Here is a 24158-nt window from a genome sequence, read left to right on the forward strand (position 1 = left end):
CCGACCTTGACTCTTGACCCATACCTCTAATCGTCACTTCCTTTGTAGATTCTCAACAGCATGTATGGCTCTGTATCTTCACCACCCTATCACATATATTCTAGCAGGCGAAAAGTCAAAAGGGCTACATTTTGGGTATAAAAAGGAAAACGATTCAAATATGGGAGTGCCTTCCGTAAGTGAAGGAGGTAGAGGTCTAGTGGTTCTGTTGCTGACCGTGAATTCAGAGGAGCTGGGACAGATTTATTAAACCATTTCTTCACAGGAAACTGAGGCAGACATATTGTTCTAGGTGCCGAGGGTCATAAAAAATGGACTTTATTTTGTGGACGTGCTGTATGTAGAGTATTCAACACTCCATAAAAAGCTGTTGTATCTTCGGCTCAGCTTTTATGCTTTTCTGGAATGCCCCCTGCCCTTGGGTGGGCGTATCTCAGGCTTCTCACAGGGGTAGGAGGTGCTCTCTGTGACTGCACCATAGGAGGAGGGGTACATTTACAATGGGAGAATAAATGACATAAACACATTACCTTTTGTTAGGTTTATCTTGTTTTCCTGTTTGTGCTGAACCCTTAGAGCCTCGGCCTCATCTAATACCAACTAATAGGTGGACGCCAGTACCAGTACATGGTCATTTTAATTTATGTGATCGCCTGTTGTGAGGCTTTGTAGAACACTACCTTAAGTGAATTTATATCAGTCCAATTTCTTTATAAACATACATAAAGGGTTATTTGTTTCTTTGTATAATCACAATAAAACAATTGAATACATGTTTAGGTCTCGGCTAAAGACGCGCGGAAGCGCGTCTCCGCCGAGATCTTATGTCACCGAGCGTGCTTCCCAGGAGACAGTCCCGGCCGCGCGCATCCTTCGAGGCGATTTGTAACTGGAACGCGCGCTGTGGCCAGGCGCTGTCTCCTGGGAAGCGCAAGCACCACACACGCATGCGCATACACACACACACAAGCGCCCATGCACGCACATACATACATACAGACACCACCCCTGACACATACACACACGCGCGCACATACACAAGTGCACCCAGGCCCCCCCCGCCGTCACCGTCGCACACATACATACACACACACACACGAGCATACACACACACACACAAGTGCACCAATCCCGCTCCAGCCTTTTGGAACTTACCTTACCTCAGCACGCGGCGCCCAAACTCCTGCTGGCGCGGCCCAGGGGCTCTACACCGCTCACAGGAGCCCCGGGCCGCGAGACGCAAAGACTCCGCCTGCCTCCTCTTCCGGTCTGAACGTGGCCCCGCCCCCGTCACAGGCGACCGTGCCTGACTTCCGGGGCGGCCGCGATACTAAGAGACTGCTGGGGACAAAGTGTGGTCTGTGGAGTTACAATGGTTGCATGCAAGGGGTGAGTGTGAAAGTGCCGACCTTATTTACCTTCTGACCCAGCAGGAGGAGGTGTCAACAATGAGGCCGGTGTTTACACTGAAGTGTTTGTGTGTTCACGGCCTAGGATGAGCAGAGCAGAAAGGAACAGTCAAAATCCGCTTGGAACGCAAACGTGCTTTCTTTGCGTAGACAGTATAAACGCATTTAACTATACATTTAATAAAGGGATGCATTACAACGGAGGTGGGGTACGGGGATGAGGGGGGGGGTGGCAGGCTCGAGCTCGCTTTGAACCCTTCACTGCTGTTCCTGGGCACAGCACACGCCGTGTTTGGCATCGGAGGAGACGTGCCAGACTCTCTCAAAGGTCAATCTCACGCTCGCCTGCGGAACGGCGCCGCTTCCGGTTTAAACAAGAAAGAAAATCCATATTCCGCCTCATGCTGAGCGCAGGACACGGGGCGAGGCCCGGCTGTGTCCGCTGTTGGCCTACTTTAAGGGGAAGACAGAGCTGGGCTGTGAATCCGGCCGGGCTGTGACAACGCGCATCGAGCAGCGGAAGCTCATTCAGCAGATCAGTGCTGACAACACCTGCCCAAGATCACACACAGCGACTAAAGAAAAAGGCCAGTCGAAGCGGGTGTGCTCGGGACGCAGGGTTGACTTGGCTGCAGTGAATGGTTTACCAGTTCGGGGATGGGTGGTCGATATTATACGGGTTAGTTCCAGAATTCATCTTTAATAACACCCTCCCCCCGCCCCCCAGCCCCTCCCCCAATCATACCACCGCCAGTCTGATAAAGGGCAACATTCAGAATACAAGGCAGTAGCGTTGACAATGTGGCATAAGCCTTAGTGCAAGGAACGACGTGCCACCCACTCCCATAGGCTTCTGGGTCCCGGTGCCACTACACCTGCTGCACCAAGGGAAGCCCCGCCCCCGATATATGTATACACCTTTTTGGGTTCTACTGCACCCAGCACGGGTCACGCGCACTTCAAGGTCATGGGTGCCCGGGTCTGTCTGCTGATCAGCACAGATGTATCGATCGCATCCACAGCTAATTTCAGCTTATTGGTATTTCGAGCTACAAGAATGGTGTCGCAGTGAATGCCACGTGTCATCTGCGACTGTTCTCACAACTGCGGGCCCCGTCTGCCCCAAAATTAGAAAGATAAAGACATTTCAGCCGCACAAAACACACGCCAATAACCGCTGATTTGCGTGGACAATTATATTGATCTGTCACATGACAGCAAATTATCTTTCATTCCGACAATAAATGTTACAATTACGTAATATTTAAAAGGAATGTGTAATTCACAACACGGACTATCCTGGCTAAAGGCTGAGAGTGACGTGGGTGTGAGGTCGTGAACGTGCACAACTACTTACTAGTCACACTTCTATTCACCACCAGGGAAAACCACAGCTTAATCCTTCTGAGAGAGAGAACATGAAACACTACTGTCAGGTTGCCAACCTTCCAGAGACATCAAATTACGAATACACGCCCGTCTTCCCCGGAGAGTGGTGAGTGCAGAGTGGTGAGTGCAGAGTGGTGAGTGCAGAGTGGTGAGTGCAGAGTGGTGAGGGCAGAGTGGTGAGTGCAGAGTGGTGAGGGCAGAGTGGTGAGGGCAGAGTGGTGAGGGCAGAGTGGTGAGGGCAGAGTGGTGAGGGCAGAGTGGTGAGGGCAGAGTGGTGAGGGCAGAGTGGTGAGTGCAGAGTGGTGAGTGCAGAGTGGTGAGTGCAGAATGGTGAGTGTGCAGAATGGTGAGTGTGCAGAGTGGTGAGTGTGCAGAGTGGTGAGTGTGCAGAGTGGTGAGTGTGCAGAGTAGTGAGTGTGCAGAGTAGTGAGTGTGCAGAGTAGTGAGTGTGCAGAGCAGTGAGTGCAGAGCAAGTGTGCAGAGCATTGTGTGCTGTTGAGTGCAGAGTGCTGTGTATTGGCAATGTTAATGACAATGCCCATTTATTTTTGATTTAAAGAAAAAAAATGTCATGAGCAATGACAATAGCTCTACCTTTAATGATGCCGAGACCATTGCATTGCAAATGCTTGTTTACTTATTACAGTAGCTCACCTAATTGTGAATTTTACAAAAAAGCATTACCCTTTCAACACTAGAAAGTGATACATAACATGTCACGTGTTAAACAAGAAACATATTGCATTTTGACAGTCCTTCTTCTGGGCAAAAATATCCCAGAAAATGTTAGATAACAGAATAGATTCTTGTGTGTAATGATGTAGATTTAATGTCCTAAATTGGATAAGGCCATGCCAACAAATACTTTAATAACCTTTCGTCTGATATGATCAGAGTGTCACATTAGACATAGTGCAACTTGTACAATGAGTCCCTTTCAAACAGGCCCAGGTGCTTATAGTGTTTCTAGGCATATTCCTGTTGGAAAAAGTTCTTAATATCTGTAGACATCCTAACTGCTCTATTAAAATTCCATAGATCCTGGATCCTTGTTTTGCTGTAAAAATATGATGTTTTCTCTCTTGTGCCAGTAGCTGAGCATATCCACTCTAGGTTTAAGGGATCCTAACGGAAAAAGGCAGGTGTAAAGTCTGCTGGCACAGAGGTAGGCTTAACAGCCCTGGGTGGAACTGTTCCTGTTAATGGCGTTTGTATAATGCTTAGTCTCACCGCTCTTTAAATGGCAGTTCAGCCTTTTGTTAGCCTGGGGATGACTTTTTCATCGGTTCTGAAGTTCCCACTGTCAACCAGACTCTGGAATCTGTAGGGCTGCATCAAAAGGCATGTACATCGCTTGGCAGACATATATGCATCATTGGTGCCCCAGTCTTTGAAACACAAACTTAGTTCAGCTTTGATAGGCAAGCAGAACCCCAAGAAGATAGGAGGGTAGGGCACAGTATTCTTGGGTTGCCTCCTTGCCCCTTCACATCGTCACCACCATGGTGGTTCATGCAAAATCTAGACATCCAAATTTCAGTAGGCCACATTCTTAATGTAACTTAGGTGCAGTAATCATTACTGAAATGGCCCTGTGGTGCCATCTGTAATAGTAACCTGCAGCCCAGCACTGCATTTTACCATTATACACAATCAATAACAACAGCTTGAGGCAGTAGTTGAAGCAATTATATAGGTATTCTTGATCATATCTTTTGATAAATTAGGGTATACAGTGGTGCAGAATCTTTACATGCGAATATTAAGAAGTAAGATGTTGCTAGGCAGTCTAGTAGTCATACGATTAAGGGTCGGTGAAATCTGGGAAAGGCCAACATTGGACAAGGCCCTCAAATGAAAGAAACTCAGAATTTGACAAGTATGCTGCTGGGTGTGATATCAATGCTGATGGAAAGAGACGCAAAGTGTATGCCAATATACTATGTACGGTGGCAGCCAATCCAAGGCCTTTGCATAACCGCGTACAAAGCTAGCTTTTGATAGTCCTGTGAATATTGTTCAACACCTGCATAAAGCAGGGACGGGAATGTGTCCCAAGAAATTGAGAATAAGAAAACAAGGAAATTGGGCAGAAAATCATATAAGGGACTTTCTGCCAAAGATATGCCGGGCAGAACTGGGGATGGTGTGCGACATATCGTGAGCCGTGCTTTTATGGCAGCTGCTATGTTGACATCCGTAAGTGGCGTGATGGAACAAAACTAAGCCATTGTTATCCTTTGCTGCAGCATAAGCATGAGCAGCGGATCTGTACGAGACAGCAGAAACAAAAGACCAAAATCAATCGCTCCTGGGTTGTAAGCCCAGCTTTCTCCGTTCTCTAAGCTGTGTGATGCTGGGCAAATCACTACCGTTTTCATATTACACACAATTAAAGTGCTTACAGTAGGGGTACATGCTGTTATAAACAGATATGTAAATAAAGGAACTTAGGTGACGTGGACTTTTGAGACCACAGTCTGTCAGTCTTGTATGGTATTAGACACTTCTTCAGTGTTAATGTGGCACTTTTAACATTTTGTTGTGGTTATGGTTGTCTGTGTTATATTACTGTAAGGTGTTTCTACACTATAAAATATAGAAATAAGGGCAGCAATAATTAAAAGTTAAGTAGATACTCTATTTGAGCCATACGAACTCATAATATGCGAATGTCAGCACCGTTCTGGTTCAGGCAGTGCACAGTAACACAAGGCCATGTGTACGAATAGAAATGCGGTGCAGTGGAAAGTAAACACGAGTCTAGAAATAGGTTCGCTGAGCTTTCCTCGGCCTCCAGATGGATGATATGATGAAAGCCTCGGGCTGTATGTATAGGACAGGTCATACAACTTAGCAACTAGCATGGGCGTGAAAGAGTAAAGCAGGCCGTTGCAGGGCTGTTCTGTAGCAATGGGGGACCTTAGCTGTCCTTTCATTTCAAAGGGGAGTATTTTCGTATCCACTTTTTATTTCCTGAACTTGTGGAGCACAGTATTTACATGAAAATTATAATCTGTGGAGAACTACAACCTAACAATTTTGGGAACATTTAAATCAAGGGTCTTTTTAGCGGTTTCTGAAACTCATAGGGCCCGATTACGACTTTGGCAGCGCAGGGCTGGGTGCTGGGGGCGCTTCACTGCCAAAGCTGTGGTCAGACCGCCTGCCAGATTAGGAGTTTCCTTTTGTCTGGTGGGCTTTGTTTTTGAAGTTCCTACTGCAGTGCCCTGAAAATCGGCACCACAAGGGGAACGCCAATAACAGTTCCTGCGCACCATGGACTGTGAAGTCCATGCCATGCAGGAATTAGTGTGTATGCACATCCACAGGGCGTGAGGCAATAGGGGGCCCTGAGGGCCAACTTTGTTTCCTCTCCACCACGGTTTTCAGAGTGATGGAACCGCCATGAAAACCGCGGCGGAGAGGAAACTTGTAATATACTTCGTGGGCCCGCGGCCCACCCACCAAGCATATCACTGCCTCTACACCGTCGCAACACTGCCAGAGAGTGGTGGTACCCTGACGGCTGAGGAAGGGCTGTGGGGGCCCCACTGCGCAACTCAAATTGGTCAATCAGGAGACCGCCACGGCCGTGCCCCGTGAGTCTGATGGTCCATGGACCGCTAGACTCGTAATCGGGGCCATAGTTATTTGGTTATTTGGTAAATTGTGGACTATTGTTCTTGCATGAAGTGTTGCATTTCAAATTCCAGCGCCGCATTGCGTGAGTAAGGGAAAAAGCGCAGTGCATTTAATCAATCAATCAGAACATTTATAGAGCGCGCTACTCACCCATTAGGGTCTCAAGGCGCTGGGGGGCGGGGGGGGGGGTGCTGCTACTGGTCGAAAAGCCAGGTCTTGAGGTGTTTCCTGAAGGTGAGATGGTCCTGGGTCATTCGTAGGTGTGCGGGGAGGGAGTTCCATGTTTTGGTTGCCAGGTAGGAGAACGATCTTCCTCCGGCTGTGGTTCTGCAAATCCGTGGGGCGGTGGCGAGGGCGAGGCTGTCGGAGCGGAGCAGGCGGGCTGGAGTGTAGAACGAGAGGCAGTTGTTGAGGTATTCGAGGCCCGTGCCATGGAGCGCTTTCTGTGCGTGGGTGAGGAGCCTGAATGTGATCCTCTTGTTGACGGGGAGCCAGTGCAGGTTTCTCAGGTCGGCCGATATGTGGCTGTGGCGCAGGATGTCGAGGATGAGTCTCGCGGAGGCGTTCTGTATGCGTTGTAGTCGTTTCTGAAGTTTGGATGTGGTTCCGGCGTATAGGGCGTTTCCGTAGGCCAGTCGGCTGGTTACGAGGGCTTGGGTGACCGTCTTTCTGGTTTCGGTGGGGATCCACCGGAAGATCTTTTGGGGAATGTGCAGGGTGTTGAAACATGATGATGATTTAAAAGATTGTTAATCAGCAGGGAGGGATGAGGAATTGAAGCGTCCGTTTCTTTCCCCAGAGTAAGTATTCAGTTAATCAAAAATGAAAACAGACACTTGTAACACTTCTTGACCATTGGTTAAGAAGAATATTAGAATACCCTCAAAAACTCAATGTTGTATGGAATGCGGTAAATATGTTTCCTCCACCCCACATTGTAGTTATGGCAGTTATCATAGGATATTCCAATAAGTATTGATTGCCAGCCTCATCCAGAGGCACCTCTGGTCTAAAGTGCAGTGTCCAGAGATGAAGGGATATCCCTCAGAAAAGTGTGAAATCAAATTGTTGAAAAAAGGAAAAAATGTTAAAAAGGGAGAAGACACCCAAAGTTTTAATGAGGGGTGAATTTCCACTGTAGTAAAATAAGCTTATACTTCAAAGAGATCAAGTTACTGGATCTAGGAGTATAATGGTAGAGTTGTCGACATGTTTCAGCTCCTTTGGCCCGAGAGGTCTATGGAGCTTTCGTCAGGACTAACAAACAAGAAATATTACTCACACAATTTGTGCAGTATTTTTGTGATGTGGTCGTTTTCTGACACTTGATTAAGAAAACCGTTCCTCCAAATTCTGTAATAAAAAAGGAGACATACATACACAAATACACACTGTTCATTTGAATTGTATTGCGTTCATAAGAGGCTGAAAAAAGGAAAATTTCAACTTCTTCAAAAGTAAGCGTTATGTTACGAAATCAGTTAAAGGAAGGTTTCTATACAATGGATTAAGGTAGACATGCTAGATGTGGACCCCAGGTGTTAGGTCTCAGTTTACAACAATGCATAATTTAGTAATATGCGTGGCAGTAAGTATGAAGACGTGCGCTTAACAACTAATTATTCATTTGTCCACTGTTTTTCGGGTAATATTTAAACAGTAGTTACTCAACAAGCACAACTCGATATAGAACAGTAATAACGGGCCATTACGAACATATTTGGCACATTGGCTCGTGGACAAGGTCTTTTGGTGGGAGACCCAAAGCTTCGTAGATAACCGAAAACAAGTGTATTCTGGTTCACCCCCTAAAGTAGTGAAATGAGCGGGTTCTCAGGGAAACAAAGTTATGAAATAGAGTGGCTCGTGCGTAGCATGTAAAACAACCACAGTGTCCAAAACATTGCAACTGTCGGAGACCTTATTGTGGACACAGAGGCAGCATACCAATTGCAATTCTTCCCATGTCATCTACATGGTGAGCTGCCCCTGTAAAAAGAAATATATTGGGATGACTTGCCGCAAAATAAAAATAAGAATTGGTGAACATAAAAGCAATATCAGATTAAAAAAGAACACTACTAAATTATGTTCCCACTTTACAGAACTGAATCATTCCTGCGACGAGCTCCATTGGACTGTGATAGAAATGTTAACAGATAAATCCCACAACTCTGAGAAAATATTGTATGAAAAAGAACAGAGGTGGGTAAATCGCCTTAATACCTATGAACAAGGTCTGAATGATTCTATCGCCTGGCACCAGAATTTGCCTGGCATACAGAATTTGGAGGAACGGTTTTCTTAATCAAGTGTCAGAAAACGACCACATCACAAAAATACTGCACAAATTGTGTGAGTAACACTTCTTGTTTGTTAGTCCTGACGAAAGCTCCATAGACCCCTCGGGCCAAAGGAGCTGAAACATGTCGACAACTCTACCATTATACTCCTAGATCCAGTAACTTGATCTCTTTGAAGTATAAGCTTATTTTACTACAGTGGAAATTCACCCCTCATTAAAACTTTGGGTGTCTTCTCCCTTTTTAAATTTTTTTCCTTTTTTCAACAATTTGATTTCACACTTTTCTGAGGGATATCCCTTCATCGCTGGACACTGCACTTTAGACCAGAGGTGCCTCTGGATGAGGCTGGCAATCAATACTTATTGGAATATCCTATGATAACTGCCATAACTACAATGTGGGGCGGAGGAAACATATATACCGCATTCCATACAACATTGAGTTTTTGAGGGTATTCTAATATTCTTCTTAGCCAATGGTCAAGAAGTGTTACAAGTGTCCGTTTTCATTTTTGATTAACTGGATGATTTAAAAGAGTCATGTTCCAATAAAGTCGTCTGTATCTTTCGCAATAAAGTTGTTTTAGTGGGCATGAAGGCCCTAATTACAAGTCTGGCAGTGCAAGGAGCGCCAGACTAGCAGGGGCATGGTAGTGGCAGTTCAGCCACCACCTCACCGGCGGACCGACCGCTCCGTTGTGAGTTGGGCAATCAGAATGCCCTGGGACCGCCACCGCTGCCAGGGAACCGCAGGTCCCTGGAGGTGGCGTGGCGGTCCTGAAGCTGTAATATGCTTGGCGAGACCGCCCTGATCTCGCCAAGAATATTATGAGTTTCCTCTCCGCCAAGGTCCTACAGGGCCTGCCTTGCCTCAAACCCACAGAAAAATCACCCATTGACTTGTTTGGGTTATCCTTCTTTAGCTAGAGCTTTAAGACTGTTGCACTGTGGCACTCACCTCTTCGATCAGTCAAGAAGAATATTTCTATCTCACCAACATGTCTGTGGCTACTGGGTGTATTATTTAGGTTTCCAGGGAATGGTTCCATTGCAATGCTTAAGGAGAATTGTTTTCAGCATCTGAGAGGGACTATATTCAGAACAGAGAAGTAATCTTGAAAATAACGTTTACCCTACCGTTGGGTGCTCACACCAGTTGGCATGGGGTGGACACACTGTATTGTAGACAGCAAATGACACACACACCATTAGCACATTGGGGTGATGCCAAACTGCCTGTATCTGGTTCCGGTTCCCCATTTATTTTCAGAACTACATCCGGCCCCTCCTTTAAATGGACGGTGCCACGGACGTGCATGATGGGGTGCAAACACAGGGTCTACCCACTGGTGGACGACCAAATGGTGTGGTCCATCAAAACCCAACATTCCACTTTTTTTCAAAATAAAAAACTAAAATACGATGTCAACAAATTCAAATGAAACACAGTGGAGTGCTGATGCAAAAACAGCAGGAACAGAGAGAGAGAGAGCGAGAGAGATGGGAATATCATCAATGAAACAATGTCATTACATCAATACATATTCTCTCAGACGAGAAGAACCTGCTGGCCTCGGTCTGAGGTGGTACCTCCCACTCCCTCAATTACCTTCACTGTCAAGACCACCTGCTCCGCCACTCCCTCGGGACTGCTGACGGTCTTCCGGACCACGAGGGGTTCCCGACCCCATGAGAGGATTGTGCTCAGCGCTGGGAACCCCGGCTGTTACCTGGTCCTCCATGGCAGGAGAGCAAGGAAACCTTTCACAGGGTACTGATGGCATGACACTATCACCTGACTCACTGGCAAAGTCCTCTCTTTCAGATGAAGCTCTCACGTCTGAGTTCCCAGGAGGTCGACACCTCTTAAACCAAGAGACGTTCCTGGTGGTGGTCTCTCCAGCTCTTCCAGCAGTTACCATAGTCCCCTTTATTCCCTGAACAGTCCACACATCTAGTGTAATAACTTTTCCCTGGGATGGCGATTCTTTACCAACACAAAGTCTCCCACAGCTAGTTGTCTTTCCTTGGCTCTGCGGGTTCTGGATATCTTGTCATTCTGAGTTCGTCGCTGGTCTAGTCTTTCCGATACTTGCAGTTGTAGGTCAGTTGGTTGAGTCACCTGAGGAAACATATCTCCCACTGCTCTTCGTATGCAGAGTGATCCAGGGTTGACTTGAGTTGTAGAGTGAGGAGTAAGCCGGTACTCTCGTAGAAAATTGTATAGGTCACTCTCCAAGTTTTGACCATAAGCCACAACAATGCGAAGCACTTTGTTAAGGGTGCACATGAAGGTAGTTTAGATAGAGGAAAACATGGCGGCCGCTAGCTAACGCGGTGCGCTCGTTCCCGACGGAGTCTCCAGCTGAGATGCCCTGACTGACTAACTAAGCGTATCGGTCACAGGGTACCTGTTTGAGGTGACTTCTGGCAGCTTGTGGGGACGGAATCGGCCCTGTGCGGATAGGCAGCTCAGCGGCTGAGCGGCTTCGTGATCAGGGGTCCAGAGACGCCGGCATACATCACACACCAGAACGCCAGAGCGCCGCGGTCACGGCCGAAGCAGCCAATGTGTTTGGGGCGGGTTCTCCTTCCTGCGCCCTACCGCTGGAAAGACGCAGCCGTGGAGCTGCGAAGGAGCCGGAGGGCTTCCACATACAGCGTTTTTTCGAGGAGAGTAACCTCGCTGGCTGTGAACACACGGGGCGGTAAGGAGGATCAACAGGGAGGGAGCTTCTTGTTGAAGGGAGAAAAACAGCTTACATTAAAATCCGGCTCTTTAGATAACGAGGACTCTAACTCTGGGCAGAATTTTGAAAAAGGATTCTACCCAGTCCTTACGCCAAATCTGTTTTGCTTTAAGGGAAACCTGCAAGTTCCCCCCTATGTAGCTCCCGCCCAGATAAACACTAAAGCACTGCCTCAGGAAGAGATCTCGGGAGCAAAGAAGGGATTTGCCGCTGGAACCCTGGGGAGCGAAAGGCGAAGGGGAAAGGGAAAGGGAGTAACAAAGATAGAGACTTAGGAGCCTCTACGGAATTTGGGGATATAGGACAGCCGCAAGTACCCGTTAGAAGCCCAGGGGAACAAACTGTCATAGAGTCAGAGACAGAGGCTGTGCTAGAATCAACACAACCTCTGGCCCAAAAAGCGCCGAGGAGGGGCAAGAGACATCAGCTACTGTACACCAGCCCGAAGGAACTACCTCATAAGGAGAGTCAGAACAAGGGTAACTCCAAAAAGACTAAAGCCTCCCGGATTACACCTTCATTGAAGTCTTACTTCAAGGTCCTGCCTCAGGTTCTTAATATAAACCAAGAATATCAAGGGCTGAATAATACGCAAAACGTACCTACCCCAATTGAAGTTTTTGACTCAACACTTGCATTTAGCAACCTCGGGGTGATAGCTGTGGAGGCAACGAGGACGGAGGAGCGGGCAGGTGGCGTAAAGATGGGTGATCCAGCAAAGCAGGCTATAAATATGACGCCTCCTGTAGACCACCAAGCAGCTAACCTAGTCGAGACAGAAAGGGCAGCTGAAGACCCAGATCTATGTGCAGGAGCTGAAGAAGAAATGGATGGCGATGACACCCTCCAACATATACTTCTTAGTATGAGGAAGGAGATTAGGAATGGGTTTGAGGAGTCAAAAAAATGCTTTGAGGAGTCGAGACAAAATCAGTCAGAGATCCGTACGATGTGTGAGAATCGGGAGACCAAAGTAGACGGGCTTTGTCTGAGAAGTGGAAGCCTAGAGGATACTGTTGGTGAACTCAAAGCAAAACTGGATCATGCAGAAACTAAGATCCAGACTCTACGAAGAGAGGGAGAGGCAGTTAAAGAAAGGGTAGAGTCCCTTGAAAATTTTTCAAGAAGGAACAACCTGAGGCTGCTCAAAATTCCGGAGGGGAAAGAGGGAGGGGAGATTAAGAACTTTGTGGCAACCATACTCAAGGACTCCCTTAATCTGGAGGAATCTGTGTCAGAACTGGAATCTGATATACAGAGGGTACATCGTGACCCCTTCCGTCTCAACCCAAACAGAGCCAAACCGAGAAAGATTCTGGTAAACTTCCTAACATATTCATTGAAAGAAAAGATATTGAACTTAGCACTTAAAATCAAGACCCTGAAAACTCCAGATTTCCCTTTCGAAGTCAGATCAGACCTATCCAAGACTACATTAGATAGGAAATAGGAACTCGGTCAGCGGATGGAGAAGTTTAGAGGACTGGGAGCTACTGCACAGATGCGATTCCCCGCCTTCTTATAGATAATGTACAATAATAAAATGTACAATATCAAGTCTCCTTTCGAGGCGGATGAGCTATTAGCCTCCATCAGTGAATCTGCAAAGACCCCTTGACACTTAGCAGTATCTAGCAAATAATAAAGGAAAAATATAAGGGTTAGCAGCGGAGCTAAAGAGTCAAGGAGACAAAGAACCCAGGAACCACGAATAATTAAAAAAAAAAAAAAAGGAAAAGAAGTAACGAGTATTTGGAAAAAATAAATAAATAAATAAAATAAATAATAAAAATAAAAGGGGGAAAAAAGGAAAAACAAGAAAGTCAACTGTTAAAGAGGAAAAGGAAAAAAAAACAGGGAAAAGGAAAAGAGAAAAAAAAAAGGGGGGGGGAAAGAAAAAAAAAATCCCATTATCGGACCACCCTCTCCCTTCTCTCCCTTAAGTCAACTTTGATAGGAAGACCCGTGCAAGACCAACTCTTTTTGCAATCTAAGGGAGATTAATAGTAATAACATATTTACCATAGTTAATATAAAACAAAATCAAATTCTCATTACCCATAAAACATTGAGTTTATCGACCGATAAAGGAGATAACGAGGGCACCAGACAGGAGCACGTCGGAGGACGACAATCTGGCAAGACATCCAGCCAGAGTAAGTTGGGGGGGGTTTCCAGGGGTGGGGGGGGGGGGGGAAGCACAAAAAAAAGGTTCTCATATGCTAAATGTTAAAATCTTAAAAAACATGGATCCAAAGGCGCAATACAATAATTGTTTGCCTAAAACAGGAAATGGTAGGCAGACAACAAGCAAAAAAGCAGTAGAGCAGTGGGATGGTAAAACTAGATGATAGATATTGGATTTCTATCCTGGAACGTCAATGGTCTGCGAGTAAGGGCGAGAAGACATAAAATCATTCAGTACCTTAGAGACTCACCCGCGCAGATCATGGCGATCCAGGAGACACATCTAAATAAACAGGAGATTACGGACGTACTTAAAAAATTGAAATGGGTGGATAAATTTGTAAGTACAGACCGTAACGCCAGCATTCGTGGGACTGCCATCATTTTCAAAAAAGGAGCAAGGGCTCTGATTACGGACTGGAAAACAGATGCGAGCGGTAGATGGCTGATAGCTAATGTCCAACTGTACTCAAGGTGTCTCACTATTGTTAGTTATTACGGTCCTAATCAGGACGACTCCTCTTATCTAAACATAATACAGAACCATCTGATTACCTGCTCGGATCCTATAATATGGATGGGAGATTTCAATCTAGTGCTAGATCCAAAATTGGATAAATCTCCCAGTTCTAGGGCCGTAGTGCAAAGCAACATGAGGGACACGCTCCGGAGTTGCATGTCTAACCTGGGGCTAAATGATCTCTGGAGGCAAAGAGCTGGGAAAACCATGGGAGTCTCCTTCCATAACTATAAGTACAAGCACAAATCGCGAATTAATTATGCCTTGTTTAGCCTCTCTCTTAAAGACCAGATTAAAAACTTAACATATTTACCTTTGCATCTGTCAGACCACTCAGCTATCCTCTTCTCGCTAAAACTAGAGCAGGAATCTACTCATGCATCATGGTCCTTTGACCGAACTATATTATAAGAGGAAAGAGAACATCTCATATGTGAAACCGCCTCCTTTTTAGAGTGGAATATAGGCTCTGCCTCTCTGGTAAATGTATGGGAGGCCTGGAAAGCATATATAAGGGGCTGTATCACTAACAGGGCTTCTTATAGGAAAAAGAAATACAGAGAAGCGATCTTAAAAATAGAGCAAGATTTGACTCGCTTGGAGTCGGCAGACCAAGTTCCCTCAGCTAATCAAGAGGAGAAAAGAGAATTAAAAGGTAAATTAGATAAACTATTGCAAGAGAGACTGAATAAACGATGGCAGGCCAGTAAACTCTTGCACTTTGAATATGGCGAATCTGCTGGGAAACTGCTAGCCTGGAAAATAAAAGCTGACCAGACTAGAAATTATATTAAAGAAGTGAGAGTGACTGGGGAAATGGTCAATAGGACGACTGATTTTGACATCGGGGAAGCCTTCAGTGATTTTTTTCGAAACATCTATACAGAAGAGATTAATGCTAATTCTGAGGAAAGCTTTGAATGGCTGGATAAAGTAACTCTTCCAAAGCTAAATAGGTCCCAAAGGGAAAACCTCGATAAAGAAATAACAGAAACAGAAGTTGAAAATGTCATCAAACAACTAAAACAGGGAAAGGCCGCCGGACCGGATGGTCTTCCAGGGGAATTATATCGGGTACTTAACTCTACTCTCACCCCGGTTCTAACGATCCTATTTAATAACATATTAATCAGAGGCGAGATACCACCTAGCTCCTGGGGGGAAGCAAATATAGCCCTAATATTAAAAGCAGGCAAAGACCCAGCTGAGTGCGGTTCATATCGTCCAATCTCGCTTCTCAACAATGATTATAAAATCTTTGCGTCAATTTTGGCTGCACGATTGGGTAGCGAGATTGGATCAATTATCCACTATGATCAAAAGGGGTTTATTAGAGGCCGACAACTGGCTGACTTAACATACGATTTAGTGGGAGCCGTTGACATCGCCTCAACTTTTTCTTTACCCCTTGCAACCATGACACTTGACGCCACAAAAGCCTTCGACAGGGTCAACTGGTCATATCTGAATACAACAATGGATAAATTCCAACTTGGTCCTAAATTCTGCAGAGTGATAAGCCTACTATATAATAACCCCAAGGCCTGTCTGTTAGTCAATGACTCGCGAACAAATCCCTTCAAAATTAGCAGAGGGACAAGGCAGGGGTGTCCCCTCTCCCCCTTCCTTTTTAATTTGTACGTAGAGCCATTTGCGCAGTCCATAAGAGAGGATATTAACATCCCGCACTTCTCTTTTTCCGGATGGGAGAAGAAAGTCGGGCTATATGCCGACGATATCCTCATCTACACAACGGACCCGGCCCTGGCATTTCCAACGGTTATAAAGAAGGCGGAGGAATTTGGGAAATTCTCTGGATATGAAATAAATGCCGGAAAGACAGAAATAATGACCTGGAATATCACAAATTTCCAACTCCCGGTAAAATCCTCAATGAGATACTTGGGAATAACAATCACCAAAGATTTGAATCTTCTGGCTCAAAACAACCTAGACCGGATTTCCCGTGAATCTAAAATCTTGATGAAATCCTGGTCCTTTCTCCCGCTTACCATCTTCGGGAGAACCAGTCTGGTAAAAATGAGTATTCTCCCCAAATATACATTCATTTTTAACACCATCCCACTAACCTTTGAAACCAAACAACTTGCAAAATGCCAACAAAATATTAATTCATTTATCTGGGGCTACAAGTCAAGCAGACTGGCGTGGAAGAAACTAAGAAGTAGAAGAGAAAAGGGAGGGCTCGCCTTGCCAGACCTGGAATGCTATGCTTGGGCGTTCCATTTGACTCACTCCAGGATACCACTTAAGATCCCTTTGGACAACGCAAATGGCAATATGTTTAAGGCAATGCTATTGGGTTCTGACCTTCCGCTGAATGGCTTCTTATTCAAGTTCGGCCATCAGAAATTCTTTAAAAAAGTTAGGCTAAAGTCACTACTGGGCCCCATAAAAGAATGGACTCAAATCAAATCTAAGGCTGGGATAGGGTATCTCTCCAACCACGCACCGATTTGGGAACTACCTGGGCTCTCACCACAATATTCTAAAACAGTCAGAACGGTCCTACTGGACGCTGGTATAACACGGTGGGGGGAACTAGTGGTAGAAGGATCCCTTATGAAATGGGAATCATTTAAGGCCAGGGTAACAACATCACTCTCCTGGATAGTGTATATACAACTGGCCAGCTGGCTTCGAACTCAAACAAAGAAAAAAACGATACTGGGTCAATACAGCCCCCTAGAAAACAACTTAGCGGAGAAACCCGCGGGAAGGAAGGAAGTTGCACTCTACTATTGGAATATCATAGAGGATGGAGAGGGCGAGCTTAACCTTCCGGTAAAACTGTGGGGAGGAGAGGAAGAACTCCAGGTAGAGGACACATGGGTAGAATCTTTCATCCTCCTCTACAAAATCATAAAGCCAGCATGGTTGAGGCGCAATCATTTCTTTACATTACATCGGGCGCATTACTCCCCCAAGAAACTCTCGAAATTCCAATCTGGGAAATGCTGCAGTAAATGCTCTTTCCCAGCAGCCTCAGACCTACATATGTTTTGGGAGTGTCCGAACATCGCTACCTATTGGCAATAAATCAAGATATCACTCGAATCAATTCTCAGAATCCCTATCCCACTGTCATGGTCTTTAATCATCTTTGGCCTAAACGAGAACATCAAGGGATTAGAACGAGAATGTCTATACTATGCTATTCTACTAGCAAGAAGAGAAATTTGTAAGAACTGGGTTAGTACGAACTCCCCGACACATGCAGAGTGGCTGTCTTCATTATACGTAACATCGATCTAGCTAGAATATGCAGTCCCCGTTCTGTGAGATTCTGGGACTTCTTGATTGAGTGGAGACGGTGCAGTTAGCCAACCCGGGTTTTTTTTTTTTTTTTTTTCCCGGGTCCGATGATTAGGCCTAAATCTCCTTGTCCAATGGGAGGCACCCCAAGCCGCACTGCTGTTGGACTACCTGCCTATAAATGGCTCGAACGGAGATAGTTCGTGCAGGGTTCTTCTTTGCCTGAGATACCTTGTCTGCCTTCCTGTGTACTAGGTGACCATTTATTGGTCTCTTGGTGTTACAGGGGAGATTGGGTCTCGTGGTTGGAGCGCCCCTGGATCGACTACGTGGCTAATGAGGACAAAAAAAAAAAAAAAAGAGTGCACATGAAGCGTTCAGCTTCTCCGTTGGCTTGAGGCCATCTTGGCGTGATTTTCCGATGCCGCACTCCTATTGACTGCAGATATTCCGCCACTTAATGACTGGAGAAAGGGGGACCATTATCTGTCTGTGGCTCCTTTAGGAGTCCATGAGTGGCCATGATTTTTTCCAACAGTGGTATGGTCTTGTTCGCTGTGGTGGACTCTAAGATCTCTACCTCTGGATATTTTGAGAAGTCGTCTATCACCACCAGCATGTGTCTCCCATCTGGGAGAATCCCGAAATCCACGCTCGCCCGGTGCCACTAATGTGGAGGTATGTCTACAGTGACAATTGGAACTAGGGGTTCAGCTGGGCCAGTTGCTTGACAGAAAACAAAGTCACAAACCGTTTGCTCCACGAGGTCGTCAAGGCAGGGAAACCATACTTTACAGCGCAGACGGGACTTCGTCTTCACAATTCCTTGGTGCGCTATGTGTGCCATATCAACCACTCGTTGCTGCAGCATCCTTGGGATCACCAAACGGAATCCTCTCATCAGGCAGTTTTCAGCAGATACAGCTAGGTCTCCTCTGACTTTATGTAGGTTACTCAGCGTAGTGCGAGCTTTCTCCATTCTGCTGGATAGCTTGTCGAGTAGCAGATGCCATCTCCCCGATGCCACTGCAGCAATGGCCATCTAGAGACACTCGTCTTCTCTTGTAGCTCTCACGATCTCCTCAACTGAGATAGGCCGGGGTCGGGATCGCTCCACTACCAATCTCACATACTCTTCCACTTCCTCTGCAGCTGATTCTTCTTCCTCGGTGGCCGGTCTTGCATGTCTTGACAAGAAGTCAGCGGGGTTCTGTGCACCAGGGCAATACACCACCTGGAAGTGGTACTCCTGTAGCTGGAGAATCGATTTTCAATCCTTGGTGGAGGTTTTGAGGTGGCTCCCATGAATAATGGTGACAATGGTTTATGATCCGTGTGTACTATGATTGGTTATCCATAAAGATATGTGGAAATGCAGGCATCCCCAGTGGACAGCAACCGCTTCTTTTTCTATATGCGAATACCTTTGCTCGGTGTCTGTCAGGGCACGGCTTGCATAGGCTACTGGTGCCCACTCCCCATCTTCTTTCTTTTGCGATAGTACTGCACCGAGACCGATTGGGCTGGCATCAACAGACAGTTAGTAGTGGACTTTGTGAGTTTCCTCTGCGGAGCAGTGAGCTCGATCAGGTTTTGGATGAATCGCCCACAGTAGGTCACCATACTGAGGAAACTCCTCACTCCAGTTACGGATTTGGGGGCTGGTGCCGTCTGTATGTCATGATTTTTAGCTGGGTCTGGGGACACCCCGTGTTGGGAGAAGCGATATCTGAAGAAGGCTATCTCCTTCTGGAGAAAAGCACATTTTTCCCAATGAAGGGTGAGACCACTGTCTCGTAGGCGCTGGAAGACATCCCTTAACAGGTCAAAATGCTCTTCCAGGGTGGGAGCATGCACAAGAACATCATCGCTGACTTTGAGAACCCCCCTCAAGCCAGCCAGAACACCTCGAATAGTATCTTGAAAGATTTCAGCAGTGGTGGAGACCCCAAAGCTGAGTCATTTGTACCTTTGAATTCCCATGTGTGTTGAAAAAGTGGTTACAGCCCGTGAATCTGGATCCAGCAGAAGCTGGTGGTACCCGGTTTGTAGGTCCATTTTGGAGAACCAACCAGACCTGCTCACCTCGGCCATGATGCCATCAACTACCCCCATTTCCGGATATCTTTGTGACCTACATTGGCTCAGGGTAGAGAGTCATATCAAAGTCAAAACCCTGAGCTACATGTTTAAGAACAAAATGGGCACGGGTCCACAATACCTACAATCCCTCGTATGTCCCTACACTCCCACTCGCCATTTAAGATCTACAACTCATGGGAATTTTACTGTACCAAGAATCAAACTTTCCAGGATGGGCGGTAGATCTTTCTCATACCTGGGTCCTTCACTGTGGAACTCTCTACCCCCTGACATCCACAAAGAAACCATCTATACACGTTTTCGCAGATCCCTTAAGACCTGGTTATTCAACCAATAACTCTATCTGCACAAATTAACTAGTACCTGCACTCCGTCCGTCCAGCGCCGGGAAACCCTTTTTGGGTAGCTGTCGCACTCTACAAAATCAATAAATAAATAAATAAACGGTGGGGGTCAGATGACGCTCTCTCTTTATCGCATGATTGCTCAACCTCATGTCAACGCAGATCCTCACCTCGCCTGGTTGTTTAGGCTTCCTTGCCACGACAATGGGTGACACCCATGGAGTCGGTCCTGTGACTCGCTCAATGATGTTCGCATTTTCCAGCTTCTTCAGCTCTTGTTCGAATTTTGGTCGTAGGTGAAATGTGACTCTTCTATGGTGGTGTTCCCATGTAGCCAGACCATGTGATCCTTTAAACTTCAGATCCCTTCGAATAGGAGTTTGAACTCATCCACCAATGACTCCACACTCTCTTTATGAATTGCAAAAGCGAACGCCACCAGCTGTAGATGTTTGGCCGTTCGGCAGCTTAACAGCATCCCGAGTCTTCCTGGGTCACATAGACCTTGGTTCGATTGGAGTGAGAGTTATGAGAGATGTCTGTGGTGAAGGCTCCTGCCATAGGGAGGGGGTGGCGGACCCATAAGCGAACACTTGGGTCGGTGTTGACCTTAAAGATGGTGTGACAGGGAGAGTCTGTACCAGGGAGCTTGCCATGATGTTGATAGATGCCCCTGTATCTATAAGCGCCTGGATATCCCGGCCTGGGTGTCCCGCAACCAGAATGCTACACTTTGGGATCTGCTGCTTTGGACATCCGTTGGGTTGCATTGCAAGGATCACGTGTACCACTCCCTCCACATTGTCGTCATCCATGTTCCGCTCGCCTTCCATGATTTGGGAAGTGTCATTGACATTTACTTGTCTGGTCCGCAGCCTACTCCGTGGCATGGAACAGCATACTTTCGCAAAATGATGGAGTTTGTTGCACACTGAACACTTTTTCCCTTGGACTGGGCATGGTCCTTGGTGAGGAAACGACCCTCCACAACCATAGCAGGCTCAGTCCGTGGATGGTGGTTTGCTTTTCTCTGACTTCTTGTCGGTATTGCCAGACGCCACGGTGTTATCGGGTTCCATTTTTACTTGGCGTTGTAACGCCTCTTCTATGTTTGCTGCTTGCACCTTTGAAAACTCCTAGGACCTCCCTATTGTCAACATAACCGCCATGGACATCCCAGGGACCTGAAGTATCTGTTCTCTCAATTTTCCAGATGCGCAGCCCTGTATGAACTGCGCTCGTATCTCATCATTAGCATCTGGCAGCGTGCATGTACTTGCCAGTTCTCGGAGTCTGGAGTAAAACGCATCAACTGACTCTTCCGGAAGCTGCCTCGCTTGCCTCAGTAGGAAATGTTCATAATCGGGTTTGGCAAGTGGCTCAAACTGTGCCGTCAGCACTGCCTTCAGCGTGTCGTAAGTATGAGGAGGACCTGCCTCTGTCACCGATTTTTCCAGTTTGTGGATGACAGCACCACCAAGATGCAGTAGCATGGGGCGCTGTCGCTCAGCTTTCAGGCCCACTGCTGCATAGTATTTTTCCAGTCGGTCCACCCAGTCTTTCCACCTGGCCGCTTGCGCGGATGGCGGACCTTCCAACAAGAATGTCTCGATGGGCTGCATAGTAGCCATTGTGCTGATCAGCTGCAGAATCTGGGGGTCTGTACCAGGCTGGGCAGAACATAGAATGGGAGGCTGGGGAACCAGTGGCAGCAGGAAAATTACCCCGCTGACGCTTCTCTGCTGGGCGCAGCAGACAAATTGCCCCCCTAACGCTTTTCTGTTGGGCGCTATGTGATATATATCCCTGCAGAGTCTCTCTCTAATTATCGCTCCAGTTGGAAAAAGTCTGCCTTTCCTTTAATGGTAACCACAAAATCCTCCTTTGATGTAACAGGGAGCACAAACCTTATCCTCCAATCGAGCACCGTCCTAGCAGGAAGTGCACAGGTGCAGGGACGTGACTGGAGTCGCCTCTTCACTGTATGAACAGCGCACCAGCCCAGGGCAGTCAGCAGGCAGGCTACACGCTCCTCCCGTTGAAATGGGGGGGTGGCTTCAGCACGGGGGCCTGCACGTCGTCACGCGCCACTGCACAGAAGTCAAGGCACCGGGATAGAATCACCGCCAGAGCAGGCCGGGCGGAACACATATGTTGCACAGACGGTGACGGGCTCACCTCGCCTGGTGGTCACAACGGCACCAGCAAGGGCAGCTCAGGGCAGGAAAGCGGCAGCATCTGAGCCCAAGAAACAACCGGGCCGAGATCAGAAGGCGTCGGGCACCGGACATGGTGCAGCAGGTACTTGTGAGGGATGAAACACTCCCTCATCACCAGTTGTTGGGTGCTCACACCAGTTGGCATGGGGTGGGCACACTGTATTGTAGACAGCAAACGATACACACACCAGTAGCACATTGGTGTGGTGCCGAACCGCCCATATCCGGTTCCGGTTCACCATTTATTTTCAGAACTACATCCGGCCCCTCCTTTACATGGACGGTGCCACGGACGTGCATGATGGGGTGCAAACACAGGGTCCACCCACTGATGGACCACCAAATGGTGTGGTCCATCACAACATAACAGCCACTAAAAGAAACACATTCATAATGATAACAAGTATGTTATAAAAAAGTATGTGCATGCGCTGTAATATTTGTCAGGTGTTATATGTCAAGAATTTGTATTTGTGTTAAAAATTGTTTATCAAAAGTACATGACAAATTATTGTATTGAAAATGAGAGTTCTCAACGTTTTCAGTGTATTTGCATCATTTTTATCCGATTTTAAGTAAGAAAGTGTTTCTTTTTTCAAAGCTTATGTGTGTTAATGTTGAAATCCACCTTTCCAAGATGGTTTACATCGCTGCAGCCTGTGTATGAAAAAAAGTTGATAGCTTATGAATGCCCCCAATAAAAAAGTATTGATAGAAATATAGGTTTCATAAAGAAGCACCGTGTCACCTTGAACTTCTGTCCCACCTGTACGCCTGGCATACCTTTACTTTGAATATTGGTTGATTGGGACCTTCTTTGAAGGGGCATTGAACAGAACACATTAATGATGATAAAATAGCAAGCTTGATGTAATTTATCCAAGTTGTCTACAGTGCGCATACATTTGTAGCCATACTCTTATTTGTTGATTTTATGAGGCATGGGGAATTCATCACAGGTACATGTAATGCAAGTTTTATCTCTCAGGTTTATAAAACAGAAGGCAGACTTTTGAGGAAGGAAAATAGCGGATGATTTGGACATGCTCCGGAGAGTTGTCAAGAGGAGCCTCCTTCTCCCATCAGAATCGGGAATACAAAATACATCCGCCCCCAAAAGATAAGGTAGGCACTGTCCTTGTTTGTTCTGAGAAGCATATTTAAGATACACATGAGTTTGCATTTGGTCTGTTAGCCTTCTTGTTTAGAATGATCATTGCCTTCGTCCTTGGAGGGGGATTACAGAACAGCCATAGAATGAGCAAAATAATTGTTTTTTCTCTTACGATGTTAAATGACTTGTTTAGAAGAATTAATGCCTGCTGAAAACAAGTACACACCTTTACTGATTCTATTGTCTTATTGTTGGTGATGTTGTATATTTTTAGTTGAAAAATGCATCAATTGATTATTTATGTTTTAATTTTACACTAAAAGCCACCTATTGACCCTTCACAGTCTGCACCAGATACAGCAAATACAAACCAGAATACAGAAAACGACTTACTCCCAAAATAACAAACAAAAGTGAGCGAGACCAAACCAAATTCAAAAAACATTCAGTGATGAATATGTTTTAAAGACAATGAACTTCTTTAGAATGTATTATACAACTTTACAGAAGTGTGCACATTCTGAAAGGCATTGTGGTATATTACTCCAACGCTCCATGCACCTAATCACTCCTTGCCCTCAGCAGTGGTGTTAGAGATGAAATTCTATGGGCGATATGTTATTTGTATAAGACAAACTGATTGAGTGTCTAGGGTTTTGAAAGATTGCCAGCCATTTTAGGTACAGTATTCCTCCACTGCTGGCCTTGGATCGTGGGCATGGATCCGCCTGGCACTATTAATGAGTGATCTGAGATTTTCTATTTCAAATGCAAGTTTGGATTCTTCACGTTATTAATACACCGAAAGCTCCACCACTGGACTGTCAGTGGGTTAGTTCAAATATCCCATACTCTGAAACATAACCGTATTGGTACAGAAGTGAATAAATAGCTGGT

At 46.2% G+C, this 24158-nt stretch overlaps 1 protein-coding gene across 1 annotated transcript in view; it reads left to right on the forward strand.

The window, feature by feature from the left end:
* The window catches only part of SLC16A12 (solute carrier family 16 member 12), a 1078196-nt gene that overhangs the window by 173190 nt on the left and 880848 nt on the right, over nt 1-24158 (forward strand). Inside the window, exon 2 of the mRNA XM_078642924.1 lies at nt 23136-23272. The gene's annotated coding sequence lies outside the window, so the exon portion shown is untranslated. The remainder of the gene's footprint in view (nt 1-23135; nt 23273-24158) is intronic.

Source organism: Lissotriton helveticus, chromosome 5_1, assembly GCF_964261635.1.
Source record: "Lissotriton helveticus chromosome 5_1, aLisHel1.1, whole genome shotgun sequence".
Classification (NCBI taxonomy): Eukaryota; Metazoa; Chordata; class Amphibia; order Caudata; family Salamandridae; genus Lissotriton; species Lissotriton helveticus.